Source organism: Rhinopithecus bieti, unplaced genomic scaffold (genome assembly GCF_001698545.2).
Source record: "Rhinopithecus bieti isolate Rb0 unplaced genomic scaffold, ASM169854v2 scaffold_6022, whole genome shotgun sequence".
NCBI lineage: Eukaryota > Metazoa > Chordata > Mammalia > Primates > Cercopithecidae > Rhinopithecus > Rhinopithecus bieti.
The window spans coordinates 2,288,452-2,304,597 of NW_016805265.1; the positions used below are offsets into that span (position 1 = coordinate 2,288,452).

Here is a 16,146-nt window from a genome sequence, read left to right on the forward strand (position 1 = left end):
ATATATATATATATATATACACATACACACACATCATTGAGATACTTTATCCTTAGTTGTCATATGAAGTTCAATTTCCTGAAATACAAAGTATAATCATTTTCTACCTTTTTATACTTATCAGTATAGATAAGTATATAAGAATACCACATATGCAAAAGATGTGTCATAAACTCAGTTTTCATTATTTTCTATTATCTAAAGAACTACAAGAACTCCTTTCAAAATGATGACACTGAAAAATCTTTAAGATCCCAAAATGTGCTCCTTGTCACAGAAGACTAAAAAATATTTAATAATATTTATGTTTTATTATGTTTTTAGTATGCTCTGATTTTCAAATGACTTAAGCTGGTTTACAGAGCTATTATGAAAAGTCACGGCCAGGCAGTGGCTCACGCCTGTAATCCCAGCACTTTGGGAGGCCGAGGCGGGTGGATCACTTGAGGTCAGGAATTCAAGACTAGCCTCAGCAACATGGTAAAACCCTGTGTCTATTAAAAATACAAAAATTAGCTGGGCATGGTGGCATGTGCCTGTAATTCTAGCTACTTGGGAGGCTGAGGCACGAGAATCACTGGAATCTGGGAGGCGGAGGTTGCAGTGAGCAGAGATCATGCCACTGCACTCCAGCCTGGGCGACAGTGAAACTCAGTCTCAAAAAAAAAAAAGTCACAAAACTAACAGTTTTCACCAGCATGACCTATTCCATGGCTATTCTAGGAAATTTATTATATGAACACAGAAGTACATTCACTAAATCTGAATATACACTTACAGGTATGGATGTTATTCAACCAATGAAGCCTAAGACACTCACATGACTCTCACTGGGACCTAGTTTTCTTAGGCATGAAATGAGCCTGGAGTAGCTGTCGGAACAATTAGTAAAAACTAGCTTTCTGCCCTAATTGTAAAAAAATGACCCGGTTAGTTTTGATCAAGTACTTCTACCTAAGAGCTTAAGATTATTCATAGCATTTATTTCTCAATTCTTCACAAACTTTTTGTAAACTGAGAAGGAAAAGGGTTGGGAATAATTATTATTCCTATTTTCTGGATTTCTAAAAAACCACTAAATCATAAGTTTCCCCAAGCAGACAGGAAACAAACATTAACAATTCAGTTGATAATAGATTTGTTTTGTGTCATTTATTAGATAAGACTGCAGCATGCCTTCATTCAAAACAATAAAATTCAGCTTACCTAGAATACAAAATAATCCATTTTAGGCATTCTCTAGACACTTCATACGAATAATTTACTCTTCACTTAAATATGAGACAAGCTTCACTATCTAATCACTTAAGAGGCCAATCTAGTTAGAATAAAAACATCTTCATGCATCTATAATGAAAGTCAACTATAGTAGAGATGGTTAAGTTTCTAAAAATGCCACAATATCTAACTGAACAATAATAAAAATCCAGTCATTCAAGTCCAAACAATTAAATGTTTCCTCAGGTTTACCTCCACCAAATTAACTATATATTTCACACAATCTCACAATATCCTTAGAAAACTTTGTTCAAAGTATTTTTGAAATGTCACATTGTTACTGTTTTGTTAATGTCCTAAACTGTTGAAAAGATACAACTGAGGCTGATCCAGCAGGTTGAAAGGCAGGTAGGCAGGTGTTTTTCTTTCTTTTCTCTTTCTCTTGCTTTTCCTTCCTTTCTTCTCCCTCTCCCTCTCCCTCTCCCTCTCCTCTCCTCTCCCTTCCCTCTCCCTCCCCCTTCCCCTTCTCTGTTCCCCCTCCACCCCTAGTTCCCCCCCTCCCTCCTCCCTCTTTCTTTTTCAAATTGAAGTAAAGTCTTGCTCTGCTTTCCTTTCCCAGGCTAGGAGGGTGGCCAGTGTTGATCATGGTTCACTGCCGGCTATGCGAGAACCTCCCTGGGCATAAAATGAGTCCTCCTGGTTCTAGCCTCCTTGGAGCAGCTAGACTAACAAGTAAAAAGCCAACATGCCTGGGCTAATTTAAAAAAAAATTTTTTTCTGTCGGATGATGGAGGTCTGGGCTCTCTCTGCTCTCCGGTGCTTGTTGTGCTTGGAGCCCTCGGCCTTCAATGATCTCCACTGGCCTCAGCCTCCTGAACAACCCCAGAGACTTTGAGTCCAACCACACTTGGCCTATAGGTGTTTTCAACCCTCAAGAGTTAAAATGCAGTCACTTACCCCTGCACTGCCTCTGACCCAGCATTTCAGTCAAATGAGGCATGGAGTAAACAGAAATATGTTGATGGAACAACTTTCTCCAAGGAAAGTGAAAAGCTATGACTATGTATATAAACCGCACCACTTTCACTATCTTTTAAGAGCTTCTGTATCCTTGGCCATTTGGTTATTAATAAGGTAATCCTCCATAGTATTTAAAAATGTTTTTTGTTTGCTTGTTTTTAAAAACTATTTAGAAATATGTCTTACATTGAACAGAAAAAGTTCCCAGAAAAATAGGCAGACAGAATCTTGATGCGAACATTCTTTACTTCCAGATTTACCATTTTTGTAACATTTTGCCCACATTTAGTTGATTCATTCCTCCATATAACTAACTTATAATATATATATATATATTCACTGCCTGGTAATCCCAGCATCCTTGACATAATGATGATCTCAGTCCTAATAAGTTATATGATATGTATATATTGTTAAGATATAATCATACTATTATGTCAGAATCTCAGTATATATATCATGTTTGCTATATATATATATATATATGTTCTATATATATATATCGATATTATATATGTTTAACAACATGATATGATAAATATACAATATCACTCTGTCTTGTCTCTTACTATATAATTTAATATAGTTATAACAAAAATATATAAATAAATACCTATATAATATAACATTATTTATTCTTTCAAACTTTTTTAGCATTTGTGGTATATATTATGCCTTTTATCCCTTAATACTTCAGTGTGTATTTCCTAAGAGTAATGATATTCTGTTAGCCAGGTTATAGTTGATAAACACAGAACACAACATTTTAATCTAATCTATAGTCCAGTCCAATTTTCTTAATTGTCCTAATGTATTTTATAGCAATATGTTTAATCCAGTAGAGAATTCAGTACAGAATCGCATATTACTTTTTTTTTTTTTGAGATGGAGTTTCGCTGTGTTGCCCAGGCTGGAGTGCAGTGGCGCGATCCTGGCTCACTGCAACCTTCACCTCCCAGGTTCGAGCGATATCTTTCCTCAGCCTCCTGAGTAGCTGGGACTACAGGTGCGTGCCACAATGCCCGGCTAATTTTTGTATTTTTAGTAGAGACTGGGTTTCACCATGTTGGCCAGGCTGGTCTTGAACTCCTGACCTCAAGTGATCTGCCCACCTTGGCCTCCCAAAGTGCTGGGATTACAGGGCTGAGGTACCACACCTGGCCACATATTACTTTTAGTTGTGCTTGTTTTTAATTTAACTTTTTGAGTAGGTAATGCATTCGTATGATTCAAAAATATAAAACATATGAAAAGCTATACTAGAAAATCTCTCTCTGCTCATCTCTCCCATTCAGCTGGTTTCTGCTCCTCTACTTCCCAATCTGTTTATCACTGTTATTGCTTTCTTATATATCCTTCCAGAATTTTTCTATGCATATACAATAAACTACATTCTTATTTTTTTCCTCCCCTCACCTACACAAAAAAAGGTATCATACTATCTAGGCTACTCTGGATTATATTTTAAAATACTGGATATCTTTCTATATTGGTAAAAAGAGAATGTCCTCATTATTTTTTATTGCAGCATAATAGTCCACTACATGGATATACTATAATTTATTTAACCAATCCTTTACTAATGGACTTTTAGGCTATTTTCAATCTTCTGTTATAAACAACATCACAAAGCACTAATGCTTTTAAGCAGACCTTAAATTTAATTATTTTGCTTAATAGCCAGGTCAATAATATCATTCCAGTTTTATATAGAGAACTGATAGAAGGAAACTAAATTGTTACACTAACAGCATGAAGTACGCCTATATCAAGGAATAGAGAAAAAATGAGAATCCGGAAATGCTTTTCTTTTCACTAGGACACACATATCAGGATATGAGCAAAGACACCCTGCTCAGGCTGCCCTAATAAACAGGGCAATAAAACAGATGATGAACTCTGCTAATAATAGAGATTTATAGAACAATCCTAATTAACAAGGACTTTTGGGGAATAAAGAGCTCTGAGTTAATTTAATTTTCTAGTTAACTAAAGAAAAAGCAGAAAGTCTTTTTATTTGGAAATCTTTCTAAATGTATTAATATAATAATATGCCATGATATCCCTGCTTTAATTAGTTTAGCTTATTGAACTGAATAAAAATTTTCTTTGATAATAGAGAATCCTCCAGCACATCTTAATGTCATTGTTCTGAACATCAATTCTTACTGTAGTTCCAAACGTATAAGTGCTTTCACAAAAAGTAGGAAAAATTAAATGTTCATGGGAAGTACACTGGATTAGGAACAAAAAAGCCATAGTTTTAGTCTAGTTTGGGTTTAGCTATTTTATTTAATAAATATTTATTAAGACTCTACCATGTGTCAGGTACTTTATTAGGGACTGGGAATACAGATGTGAATAGGATAAAAACTCTGGTTGTATGAGACCAACATTCTACTGGGGATAGACAATATACAAGTAACAAATATATAAACAAGCTAATTTGATATAGATATATATTTTTTGAGATAGAATCTTGCTCTGTTGCAAAAAACTCTGGTTGTATGAGGCCAACATTCTACAGGGGATAGACAATATACAAGTAACAAATATATAAACAAGCTAATTTGATATAGATATATATTTTTTGAGATATAATCTTGCTCTGTTGCACAGGCTGGGGTACAGTGGTGCGATCTTGGCTCACTTCAACCTCCACCTCCTGGGTTCAAGCTATTCTTGTGCCTCAGCCTCCAGAGTAGCTGGGATTACAGGCGTGCACCACTACGCCCAGCTAACTTTTTGTACTTTTAGCAGAGATAGGGTTTCATCATGTTGGCCAGGCTTACCTTAAAATTGTGAGCTCAAGTGATCCATGATCCACCTGCCTTGGCCTCCCAAAGTGCTGGGATTACAGGCATGCGCTACCATGTCCGGCCTAACTTGAGATATTAATAGGTGCCATAGAGAAAATAAAACAGGATGATATGATGAAGTGTGACAAGGGAGGAGAGTTAATTTACATAGGTGTTACTTTCTCACTCAGGAGGTGATATTTGAGTTGAGATTTCAAGGGCAAGAAGGAGCAAGCCATGTAAAGTTCCAGGGGTAGAACATTCAAGTGCAGAGGCCCCAGACTAGCAACAAGCTTGGCAAACTAAGACTGCTGAAGCTCAAGAAGGCCACTATACCTGGAGTATAGTGAATGTGGGGGTTTTGCAGGATTTCATTCTATGTAAAATGGGAAAGTGTTGGAAGGTTTTAAAAAAGGGAGTGATGCAATCTCATCTTTGATTTGAAAATATTACTGGCACACTGGCTCATGTCTGTAATTCCAGCACTTTGGGAGGCTGAGGCGGGAGGACTGGTTGAGTCCAGGAGTTTGAGACCAGACTGGGAACATGGCGAAACTTCGTCTCTACCCAAAATGGAAAAATTAGCTGGGTGTGGTGGTGCATATCTATATTCCCAGCTACTCAGTAGGCTGAGGTGGGCTTGAGCCCAGGTGGTCGAGGCTGCAGTGAGCTATGATTGTGCCACTGCTCTCCAGCCTACGTGACAGAGCAACACCCTGTCTCAAAAGGAAAAAAAAAAAATATTTTGGCAGCCTGATAGAGAATGGACAATGGACTGGAATGGCAGGGGTTGGGGGTGGGGTCAATAATGCTACTTATCAAGAATCCTTGGGCAAGCCACAATGTAATTTAAACTCAGTGTTATTACCTAAAAAATGAAGATAATATCTGTTCTACCTATTTTCTGTGACTACAATATGGATTAAGTATTAACAGTGTTATAAAAACACACTGACAAAGACCTATATAATATTATAAGGTATTTTTAGGAGCTTATTTTCTTCAATCAGGTAATAAGTATTTGTTGAACAACACCTATGAGCTCATTAGATCTCATAGAACAATAGTTATGATACTCTGTTAGATCCTCTGGGGAGACACAGAAAATATTAAGACATGATCTGTCTTCTCAAGGAGCTTAGAATCTAGATGGAAAGAGAAACCTAGCATATATCAAAGAATCTGTGAAATGTCACACAATGTAATATCTATTATAACTTCAACAGGAGTTCAAAAAAGGGAAGAAACAATATGAGTTTAACTGGAGATGCTTTCACGGAGAAGACTGAACTTAAACTAGGTCTTAAAGATGTGGATAATGAAGAACAGAGGAAAAGAAAGGTGTGTATGTCCCAAGAGGAACAGAGACAGAAGAAAGTTTATATATCAAGTAAGGCAAGAAATAAATCAAGATGAGTGGGATCTAACCATTTCTAGGGAGACTCTGAAAGCTAGGCAAAAGTTTGGATTTGATACATCAGGCAATGGAATGCAACAGTAGTTATCTGAGTGAAAAAGCACTGCACCAAATGCTTTGTATATTTTATCTCATCTAATTCTCAAATGAGTAAGGTATCACTAATCTTATTTTATAAATGATGACACTGAGGCTCACAGTTTGTCAACTGCTTAGGGTCCCATGGCAAAGGCAGGAATTTGGGACAAATCAATGAAAGAGAAGTAGTAAAATGTGATCCCAAAGTTGTCATTCAAGTAATGTTGCAACTACTTTTCTGAAAAAAAGGTGATCATGGAATAAATAGATTTTGATTCATCGTTATACAGCAGTTAACTGACATTTAAATTTCCATAAGCCTGGTACTGATAACCAAATTTGACTAAATTAAGTTGATAAATTCTCCATAGAGAATAGAGGGAGTATAACCGTGGTTAAGAATATAAGTCAGAATGCTTGGGTTCACATTCCAGATTTGCCATTTACAATCTGGTAATCAAATTAAATTCTCCTTTTTTTTCCTTTTATTTTTTTCTTTGAGATGGAGTCTCACTCTGTCACCCAGGCTGGAGTGCAGTGGCACGATCTCGGCTCACTGCAACCTCTGCCTCCTGAGTTGAAGCGATTCTTCTGCCTCAGCCTCCTGAGCAGCTGGGACTATAGGTGTGCACCACCACACCTGGATAATTTTTGTATTTTTAGTAGGGATGGGGTTTCACCATATTGGCCAGGCTGGTCTTGAACTTCTGACCTCATGATCCGCCCGCCTCGGCCTCCCAAAGTGCTGGGATTACAGGCATAAGCCACCATGCCCGCCCCCTTTTTTTTTTGAAACAGGGTCTCACTTTGTCACCCTGGCTGGAGTGCAGTGGTGCGATCTCGGCTCACTACAGCCTCAACTTCCCTGGCTCAAGTGATCCTCCTACCTCAGCCTCCCAGGTAGTTGGGATTACAGGTGCATGCCACCATGCCCAGCTAATTTTTTGTAGAGATGAGTTTTCGCCATGTTGCCCAGGCTGGTCTCAAACTCCTAGGCTCAAGTAATCTTCCTACCTCGGCCTCCCAAAGTGTTGGGATTATAGGCATGAGCCACTGTGCCAGGCCAATTTTCTCATATTTAAAATAGGAGGCTAGACATGTCTGTAATCCCAGCATTTTGGGAGTCTGAGATGGGCAGATCGTTTGAGCTAACAAGTTCGAGACCAGCCTGGGTAGCATGGCAAAACCCCATCTCTACAAAAAATACAAAAAAACTAGCTGGATGTGGTAGTGTATTCCTGTAGTCCCAGCTACTCGGGAGGCTGAGGTGGGAGGATGGTTAGAGTCCAGGAGCAGGAAATTGCAGTGAGCCGAGATCATGCTGCTGCACTCCGGCCTGGGTGACAGAGCCAGATGTTATCTCAGAAAGAAAGAAAAAAGGAACAATAATAGCATTTATAGGTACTTATAGGATTTTTGTGTGGAGTAAATCAGTTAATACATATAAAGCACTTAGAGTAAAAGTTGACAGATAATAAGCATTCTTTTTAATGATTAAATGGACAAGGATATTATTAATCTTGAAATGAAACTTGTGATGGTTAATACTGAGTATCAACTTGATTGGCTTGAAGGATGCAAAATATTGACCCTGGGTGTGTCTGTGAGGGTGTTGCCAAAGGAGATTAACATTTGAGTCAGTGGGCTGGGGAAGGCAGACCCACCCTTAATCTGGGTGGGCACCATCTAATCAGCTGTCAGAGAATATAAAGAAGGCAGAAAAACCTGAGAAGTCCAGACTGGCTTAGCCTCCCAGCCTATATCTTTCTCCTGTGCTGGATGCTTCCTGCCCTCGAACATCGGACTCCAGGTTCTTCAGCTTTGAGACTCGGACTGGCTTCCTTGCTCCTAGCTTGTAGATGGTCTATTGTGGGACCTTGTGATTGTATGAGTTAACACTAGTTAATAAACTCATATATATATATATGTATGTATGTGTGTGTGTATATATGTATATGTGTATACATACATATGTATATGTATATATACTATTAGTTCTATCCCTCTAGAGAATGCTGACTAATGCGAGACCTTTGAGTATAGGAGATTCAGGTCTCACTTAAAATTGCTGCTTCTGAAGGCATGATTCTGACCTTGCAGACTACCTGCCTCTACATCATTATTTGTGGTAAAATCTCTTAGTTTGTTTATGGTTGCATCTAATTTTCTATAAATGTTTCAAGTTAATTCCAGTTAAGGTCTTCACTTTTGAATGTAAATATATAAGAGAATGAGTGTTGACTTTGAATACAAAAATAGTTTTCCATGGAAAAATGACCAAGAAAACAATGATAGATGGAATTACTGCTTTAAAACCTTATTTCCCCTTGGTTTAGTGTATGTGAGTGCATTTAAGAAATTTTTTAGAGACAGGATCTCTCTCTGTCACCCAGGCTCGGGTGCAGTGGTGCCATCACAGCTCACAGCAGCCTTGAGCTCCGGGTTCCAATGATCTTCCTGCCTCAACTTCCTATGTAGCTGGGACCACAAGCTTGTGCCACCATGCCTAGTTAATTTTTTTTTTTTTTTTAATAGAGATAGGGCTTCCCTATGTTGCCTAGGCTGGTTTCAAACTCCTAGACTCAAGTGATCCTCGCACCTTGGCTTCCCGAAGTACTGGGATTATAGGTGTGGGCCACTGCACCTGACTCTGTCTCTCTCTCTCTCTCTCTCTCTCTCTCTCTCTCTAGCTTAGTTTAGTAAACCACGTAAGCAAATAAACTCAAGTTTCTAGTTGTCAATGATCCTGCCATTGGGATTTAATAATTTAGCATTTCAGATGCGCTCTCTCTCTCTCTCTCTCTCTCTCTCTCTATATATATATAATATGAATTAATGAGGTTTCTGTTATCTTTAGTAAGTTCACTAAATGAAGCATATCACTTTAATCTTACTGTAAAGCTGTTCATTTCAACCTGGTCTCTACTTCTTTAAATGTTATCTGCTGCACTCTCTTATCTGAAGAACTGGTTTCCAGTCAGGCATGGTGGTTCATGCCTGTAATCCCAGAGCCTTGGGAGGCTGAAATAGGAGAATCACTTGAGCCCAGGAGTTTGAGACCAGCCTGCACAACAGGCTGTCTCTACAAAAAAAATAAAAAGTCAGCTGGGCATGGTGGTGCGTGCCTATAGTCCCAGTTACTTGGGAGGCTAACTAAGGTAGATGGATTGCTTGAACCCAGGAGGATGGGGCTGTAGTGAGCCACGATAGCACCACTGCACTCCAGCCTGGGTGACAGAGGGACATCCTATCTCAAAAACAGACAAACAAAAAACTGGTTTCCTCTGCTATATTAGCTCATAGTTCACTGACCATCTATGGACTGTCTACCTTTGGTGAGGTTCCTAACCCTGATTCACTCAGTTGAGCACAGGAAAGGAGCTAGGGCTCAGGGCACAAAACTTGGCTGCCTAGGTAAGAGGAGTTATAGAAAAGGCAATATTTTTTTCTGATGATCGCTAGCATCCAGAACTATGCCTAGTATATTATAGGGGCTCAATAAATATATGATGAATAAATGGAGTAATTTTTCATGAATACAAATCTGATATTATTCCCCTGTTTAAAAACTCTTCAATGGTTCTATATTGAATAAACTCTTAACTCTAGGATATGAATCCAGCCTATTGTTCAAACTTTACCTTTCTCTGACCAAAAGAGTAACTTTAGTCAAACAGTTACTCTTTGGTCATACTCATGATTTCCCAAATGTGCCATGGTCTTTTATTCTTGTGTATATATCAAGTCTACATTTCAAATTGTTTTTCACTCTTAGTTCCAAATAAGGCATGTCTTCTTGGCTATAGTCCTTGGCCTCCAAGCAGAACTGATTATTCTCTTTTATGCCATCACTTATAACCTTCACATACTTCCAGGAAAGTATCTATCATAGTTACAATTACTTCTTTACAAATGTCCTCTCAACTAAACTTTGAGGTCCTTATGGGTAAGAATTATGACTTAATCTTATTCCCAGCTCTTAGTACTGTATCTGGTAGAGAGTAGGTGCTCAATTAACATTTATTGCTGAATATAATGATTATTCCTACTAGATTTTAAGTTCCTTGAGACTGGTGTATGTTTTACATTTGATCCTCTCTCAGAATCTAGTATAGTATGAACTCACTATACATTTTCTGGCTGATATTAAGTAGTAAATAACTGTACTATATTTCTCTAGCTTAGTTTAGTAAACCACATAAGCAAATAAACTCAAGTTTCTAGTTGTCAATGATCCTGCCACTGGGATTTCATAATTTAGCATTTCAGATGCTTGTATAAAAGTAAATCATACAATTGCTTGCAATTTAGAAGGAATGAATAAATTCAACCTTGCACAACCTTTCCCAAAAACCTTTCCAGACCTAACTGTGCTGAACACATTCTGGAAATAATGAAAATATGATTTGATTGTTGCTTTCACTTTCTATCATTCCATCATTTTAAAATGAGGACATATTTATGAGTTGATGAATCTAGATTCAGATCCTGTTTAAAGATAGAAGGCTGACCAGGTGCAGTGGCTCACACCTGTTGTCTCAGCCAAGGTGGGAGGAACACTTGAGGCCAGGAACTCAAGACCAGCCTGGGCAACAAAGCATGATCCCGTTTTGACAAAAAATTTAAAAAACTGTCCACAGAGGCAGTCTACAGATTAAAAAAAATTAACTAGGTATGGTAGCACATGCTCATAGTTCCAGCTACTCAGGAGGCTGAGGCAGGAAGATCCTTTGAGTCCAGGAATTCGAGGATGCAGTGAGCTGTGATTGTGCCACCGCACTCCAGTCTAGGTGAAATAATGAGACCCCGTCTCTAAAACAAAACAAAATGAAAACCCCAAAACATAGAATGCTCTCGTGGAGACTTTGAATTAACACTTGATATTTATTTATTTACTTAAAAGGAAATTAACATTTATTGAGTGGCTACTGGTTCTGGCCTTGTGCAAGGCGTTTTCATCTATAATATCCCATGTAATCCTCACGTCAACCCTGCGAAGTAGGTATCATCCCCATTTTTGTTAGATGAGGAACAGGAGGCTCAGAAAGGTTAGGTAGTTTGTCCGAGGACACAGAACCAGAAACTGATGAGCTGGGACCCCATGCTTAAGTCTCAGACTCAATCCTTGCTCTCTCTCCTACGCTGCCTCTGGGAGGAAGAAGGGAGCACCAACAAAAGCTGCAGTCCTCACACTTCCTGCCTGATGCCCCAACAGCCACCAAAAGCCTGCACCTTCCCACAGATCCTCCCCCCTCCCTTGGGAGGATGCAGTCAGTTGAAGAGATTAAGACACAAATACAAAAACAAATAGCATGGACAAGTCCCCAGCAGCAAGGATGTGCCATCTCCACACTGTGGGAAGGTCACTGTGCCATTCACAGTTGCTGTGGGATGAAACCCCGTGGGCCCTGGGGGAAACTGGGACAATGGCTGCCAAATGCTGGAGTGGGTGGGCTCAACTGGCCTCTCCTGGGTTGCAGAGATTCGAGAACAAAATGTCTAGAGCAGACAGCAGCCGCCCGCCATCCTCCTCCATCTGATCATTTTACCAGTGTTTGTGATCTAAGAAGGATTCAAAATCAGGGGAACACACAAGTTTGTGCTTCACATGTCTCCCTGTTCCTACCTCCAAGGCCCACAGACACCCTCTCCTGCAGGAAAGAGCAGGCGGTTCCCATGGTCACGTCCAGAGTAACCTTGCCCAGGAGGAGTTGCACTCTTTTGGATCTGTGGATGGGCAGCTTGCCAACCTGACCCTCTCTCAGGTCAGCTAGGATAGAAGCAATCTCTGCCAGCCTGGCTTCCTTCTCTTTCTCCTGCTTGATGAGTACCACTGGTCCATCCTCGCCCTGCACCTCTGCCTTGATGGACTGGGTGGTGGGTGGCCAGGGAGAGTTGTCGGGCAGCTGGAGGAACAGCAGTTCCTCCTTGGTGAGGCTCAGCTCCCTGAGCAGCTCTGCCACGGGTATGTCCTTCGGGAGGCCCAGGAGTCTTCCTGGCTGCTCTGGGAGGAGCCTTCATCTTGGCCTCCTCCTCCTCACCTTGTGGCTCCTCTTTCAGTTTCATAGTAGGTACACCTACCTCTTCCTTGGGGCCAGCCAGCCAAGGTTTAACATCTGGTTCATCGTTTTCTTCCTTAAAAACCCACCCCGAGTGAGCCAATGACAGCTGCACAGGCATGTTTCGAGTGTCATTCCTTAGCCTGGGGTCATCGATGAAATCGTCCTTCTCCAGCATGGTGAGATGTTTCGTGTCCTCATCCATCTCTTTCTTCTCTTTTTTGATGATGATACGAGAAGGTCCCATGTCTGACACATCCACTGTCTTATCCCAGTTCCCTTTTTTCTTCATTATTTCAGCTGGGCCTTGCTCAAAGATGGAGTGGGACTGGATCACTTCTGGGCGGCCTCATCCCTGTCCATGAACCTCTCTCTGTCCATCTCTGTCCCTTTCACGTTTCTCCTTCTTGACAGCTACTTCTTCCTTGGGTTCTTCTGATTGATGATATTTGGGGTGAAGGTTTTCTTCTTGACCCCCAACTGCAACCCCCAGAGTAACGTTCCCAGAGTTGATGAAGGGAAGGCGGCCCAGGGTGAAGGGGGTGCCAGTCACTGCCTGTTGAGCTCCTGGGTCCCAGTCAGGAGAGGTCGGGGCCCTCACAGAGTGCTGGGTTCGCTCACTGCATTTCCTTCACCTGTGACTAACCTGCCGCCAGCCCTTGGTCTCCACAATAAGTGGAAGTCTGAATGGCAGGCTCTAGGCCCATATTGGCCCTCCCCGCCCTTTTTTTTTTCTATTGAGACAGGGTCTCGCTCTTGTCACCCAGGCTGGAGTGCAGTGGTGCAATCTTGGCTTACTCACTGCAACCTCTGCTTCCCGGGTTCCAGCAATCCTCCTGCCTCAGCCTCCTAAGTTGCTAGAACTACAGGTGCCTGCCATCACATCTGGCTAATTTTTGTATTTTTAGTAGAGATGGGGGTTTCCCCATGTTGGCCAGGCTGGCCTCAAACTCCTGAACTCAGGTGATCTGCCCACCTCAGCCTCCCAAAGTGCATGGATTATAGGCATGTGCCATTGCACCTGGCCTGAATTAATACTTGAATTGGATCAAACTAGGGCAATCAAATGAATCCTAGTGACATATGTGGGATTCACCTCATGAGGATGCCATATAAATTCAGGTAATATCTATATGTATATGATTCTTCTTTATAAAGAGACCATGGACTCTTAGCGCTGGGAGAATAGGAAGAAGCATTTATTAGATAATTTGGACCAAGGCATCATAGTTATAGAAAATACTGAAAGGCCAAACATCAGTTGCTTTCTTTTTAGTGGCCTGGTCCCAATTATTGCAGGAGTAGGACATTATTGGTATTCTAAATGTGACCCTTGTTAAAATCATGTATCTTCTTCTGAGCACAATGGTCAAGATTTTCAAAGTGGATATGTACATACAAAGTTCTTTATTTTTGAAGAAGTAGCTATTTCTAATCATGGACTTTCCCTCAGTAAGACTGTTATTTGAATTGTTGATGGTGGCAATGGAAAATATTTAGAGTTTACAAAAAACAAAACAAAACAAAACAAAAAAACCCAAAACTGCATTAGATAGGAGGGAACCAAAAGTTCCTTTTTTCTCTATGGCATAGAAGAAATCTTAGAGCAAGAAAGCATTTCAGGGATAATAATGCCACAAGGCAATGTCATAGGTTTATACTGAAAGACAAAGTTTTTTTTTTTTTAACAGGGTATACTGTACAATAAAATTAAAGTTCCCTAAAGTATGAAGTCAATTTCAATGGGCACCCTGACAATCAAACACTGATAAAAGTTCTCAGTACTATTTATTGTCCAATAAACTAAACTGGATTCACAGATTACTTGTCTACTTGGAATACAGCAATAAACACCAGTAAACAACCATTTTATCCAATTTAAGCAGAAGTCTTTTCTTTATTGAGTCATTTGCCAATCTCTCTTGCACTTAAAAGCAGATTAAAATGTGTAACATATGGTTAATTACCTGTAAAAACAACAACAACAAAACCTCTCAAGTACACCAATTTTAAAGCTTGGTTGTATTCCTCACCATTCTTTATGAATAGAAGCTGCAGCACCAGGGGGAAAAAAAAGTTGCAGAAATACTTGAATGATAATACTCATGTTATTCCTTTTTTTTTTTGGAGGCAGATTCTAGATCTGTCACTCAGGCTGGAGAGCAGTGGCATAATCTCGGCTCACTACAACCTCTGCCTCCTGGGTTCAAGCAATTCTCCTGCCTTACCCTCCCATGTAGCTGGGATTACAGGTGCCCACCACCATGCCCAACTAATTTTTGTATTTTTAGTAGAGATAGGGTTTCATCATGTGGTCCAGGCTGGTCTTGAACTCCTGACCTCAAGTGATCTGCCAACCTCAGCCTCCCAAAGTGCTAGGATTACAGGCGTGAGCCACCGCACCCAGGTCCTCATGTTCTTCCTTCTGTTAAAGGATCTAAAGTTGAGGTATAGCTTAGTCAGACATCTGAGGTTCAATAAAGTCTTGGGCAAAGACACAGCTCTGGGAAAGATTGAATAATCTAAAGAATTAAACTAAAACCAAGAAAATTTAGTCCCTCAATAATAGTGATTGGTAGAAGCAGTTCAGAAATTGAGTTCACACCGGCTTTCGAATTGATCGTACATTTCTCTTCCCAACTCACCATTCAATGCCTTCATCTTGGTAGTTTGAACGGTGAGTCATGGTGGGAGTATTTACACCATGGAAATTAGAAAACACAACAAACTAGGGCTTGGTTTGCTATGAACTGACTGTTAAAAATATATACTAGCATACCGGGTTCCATCTTATAATTAGGCTTTTTTTTTTTTTTTTTGAGACTAAGTCTCACTCTATCACCCAGGCTGGAGTGCAGTGGCGTGATCTCAGCTCACTGCAACCTCTGCCACCCCGGTTCAAGTGATTCTCCTGCCTCAGCCTCCCAAGTAGCCTAGATTGTAGGCACCTGCCACTACAGCTGGCTTATTTTTGTATTTTTAGTAGAGATGGGGTTTCACCATGCTGGCCAGGCTGGTCTCGAACTCCTGACCTCAAGTGATCTGCCCGCCTCGGCCTCCCAAAATGCTAGGATTACAGGTGTGAGCCACCACACCTGGCCTACTAGACTACCTTTAAATTGCTGTTTGGTTTTTTATTTTTCCCAAGCAAGGACTGAAAATACAATTGTTACGTTGATAGTTCTGTAGAAAGTTCTATTGGGTAATGTTGCTATGAATATTTTTATCTAAGAAAGTTCCCGGCCAGGTGCGCTGGCTCATAACTGTTATCTCAGCACTTTGGGAGGCCAAGGTGGGTGGATCATCTGAGGTCCTGAGTTCGAGACCAGCCTGGCCAACATGGTGAAACCCTGTCTCCATTAAAAATATAAAAAGATTAGTTGGGCGTGGTGGTGGGCACCTGTAATCCCAGGTACTTGGGAGGCTGAGGCAGGAGAATTGCTTGAACCTGGAGGCAGAGGTTGCAGTGAAACGAGATGGCACTATTGCACTCCAGTCTGGGTGACAAGACCGAGACTCTGTCTCAAAAAAAAAAAAAAAAAAAAAAAAAAAAAAA

General features: G+C 40.3%; 1 protein-coding gene and 1 pseudogene across 1 annotated transcript in view; both read right to left on the bottom strand.

Annotated features, from left to right (window-relative positions):
* The window catches only part of LOC108529493 (adenosine kinase-like), a 199,010-nt gene that overhangs the window by 42,984 nt on the left and 139,880 nt on the right, over positions 1 to 16,146 (bottom strand). The window lies entirely within an intron of this gene.
* LOC108529491 (DNA-directed RNA polymerase III subunit RPC4 pseudogene) lies at positions 12,077 to 13,297 on the bottom strand (annotated as a pseudogene).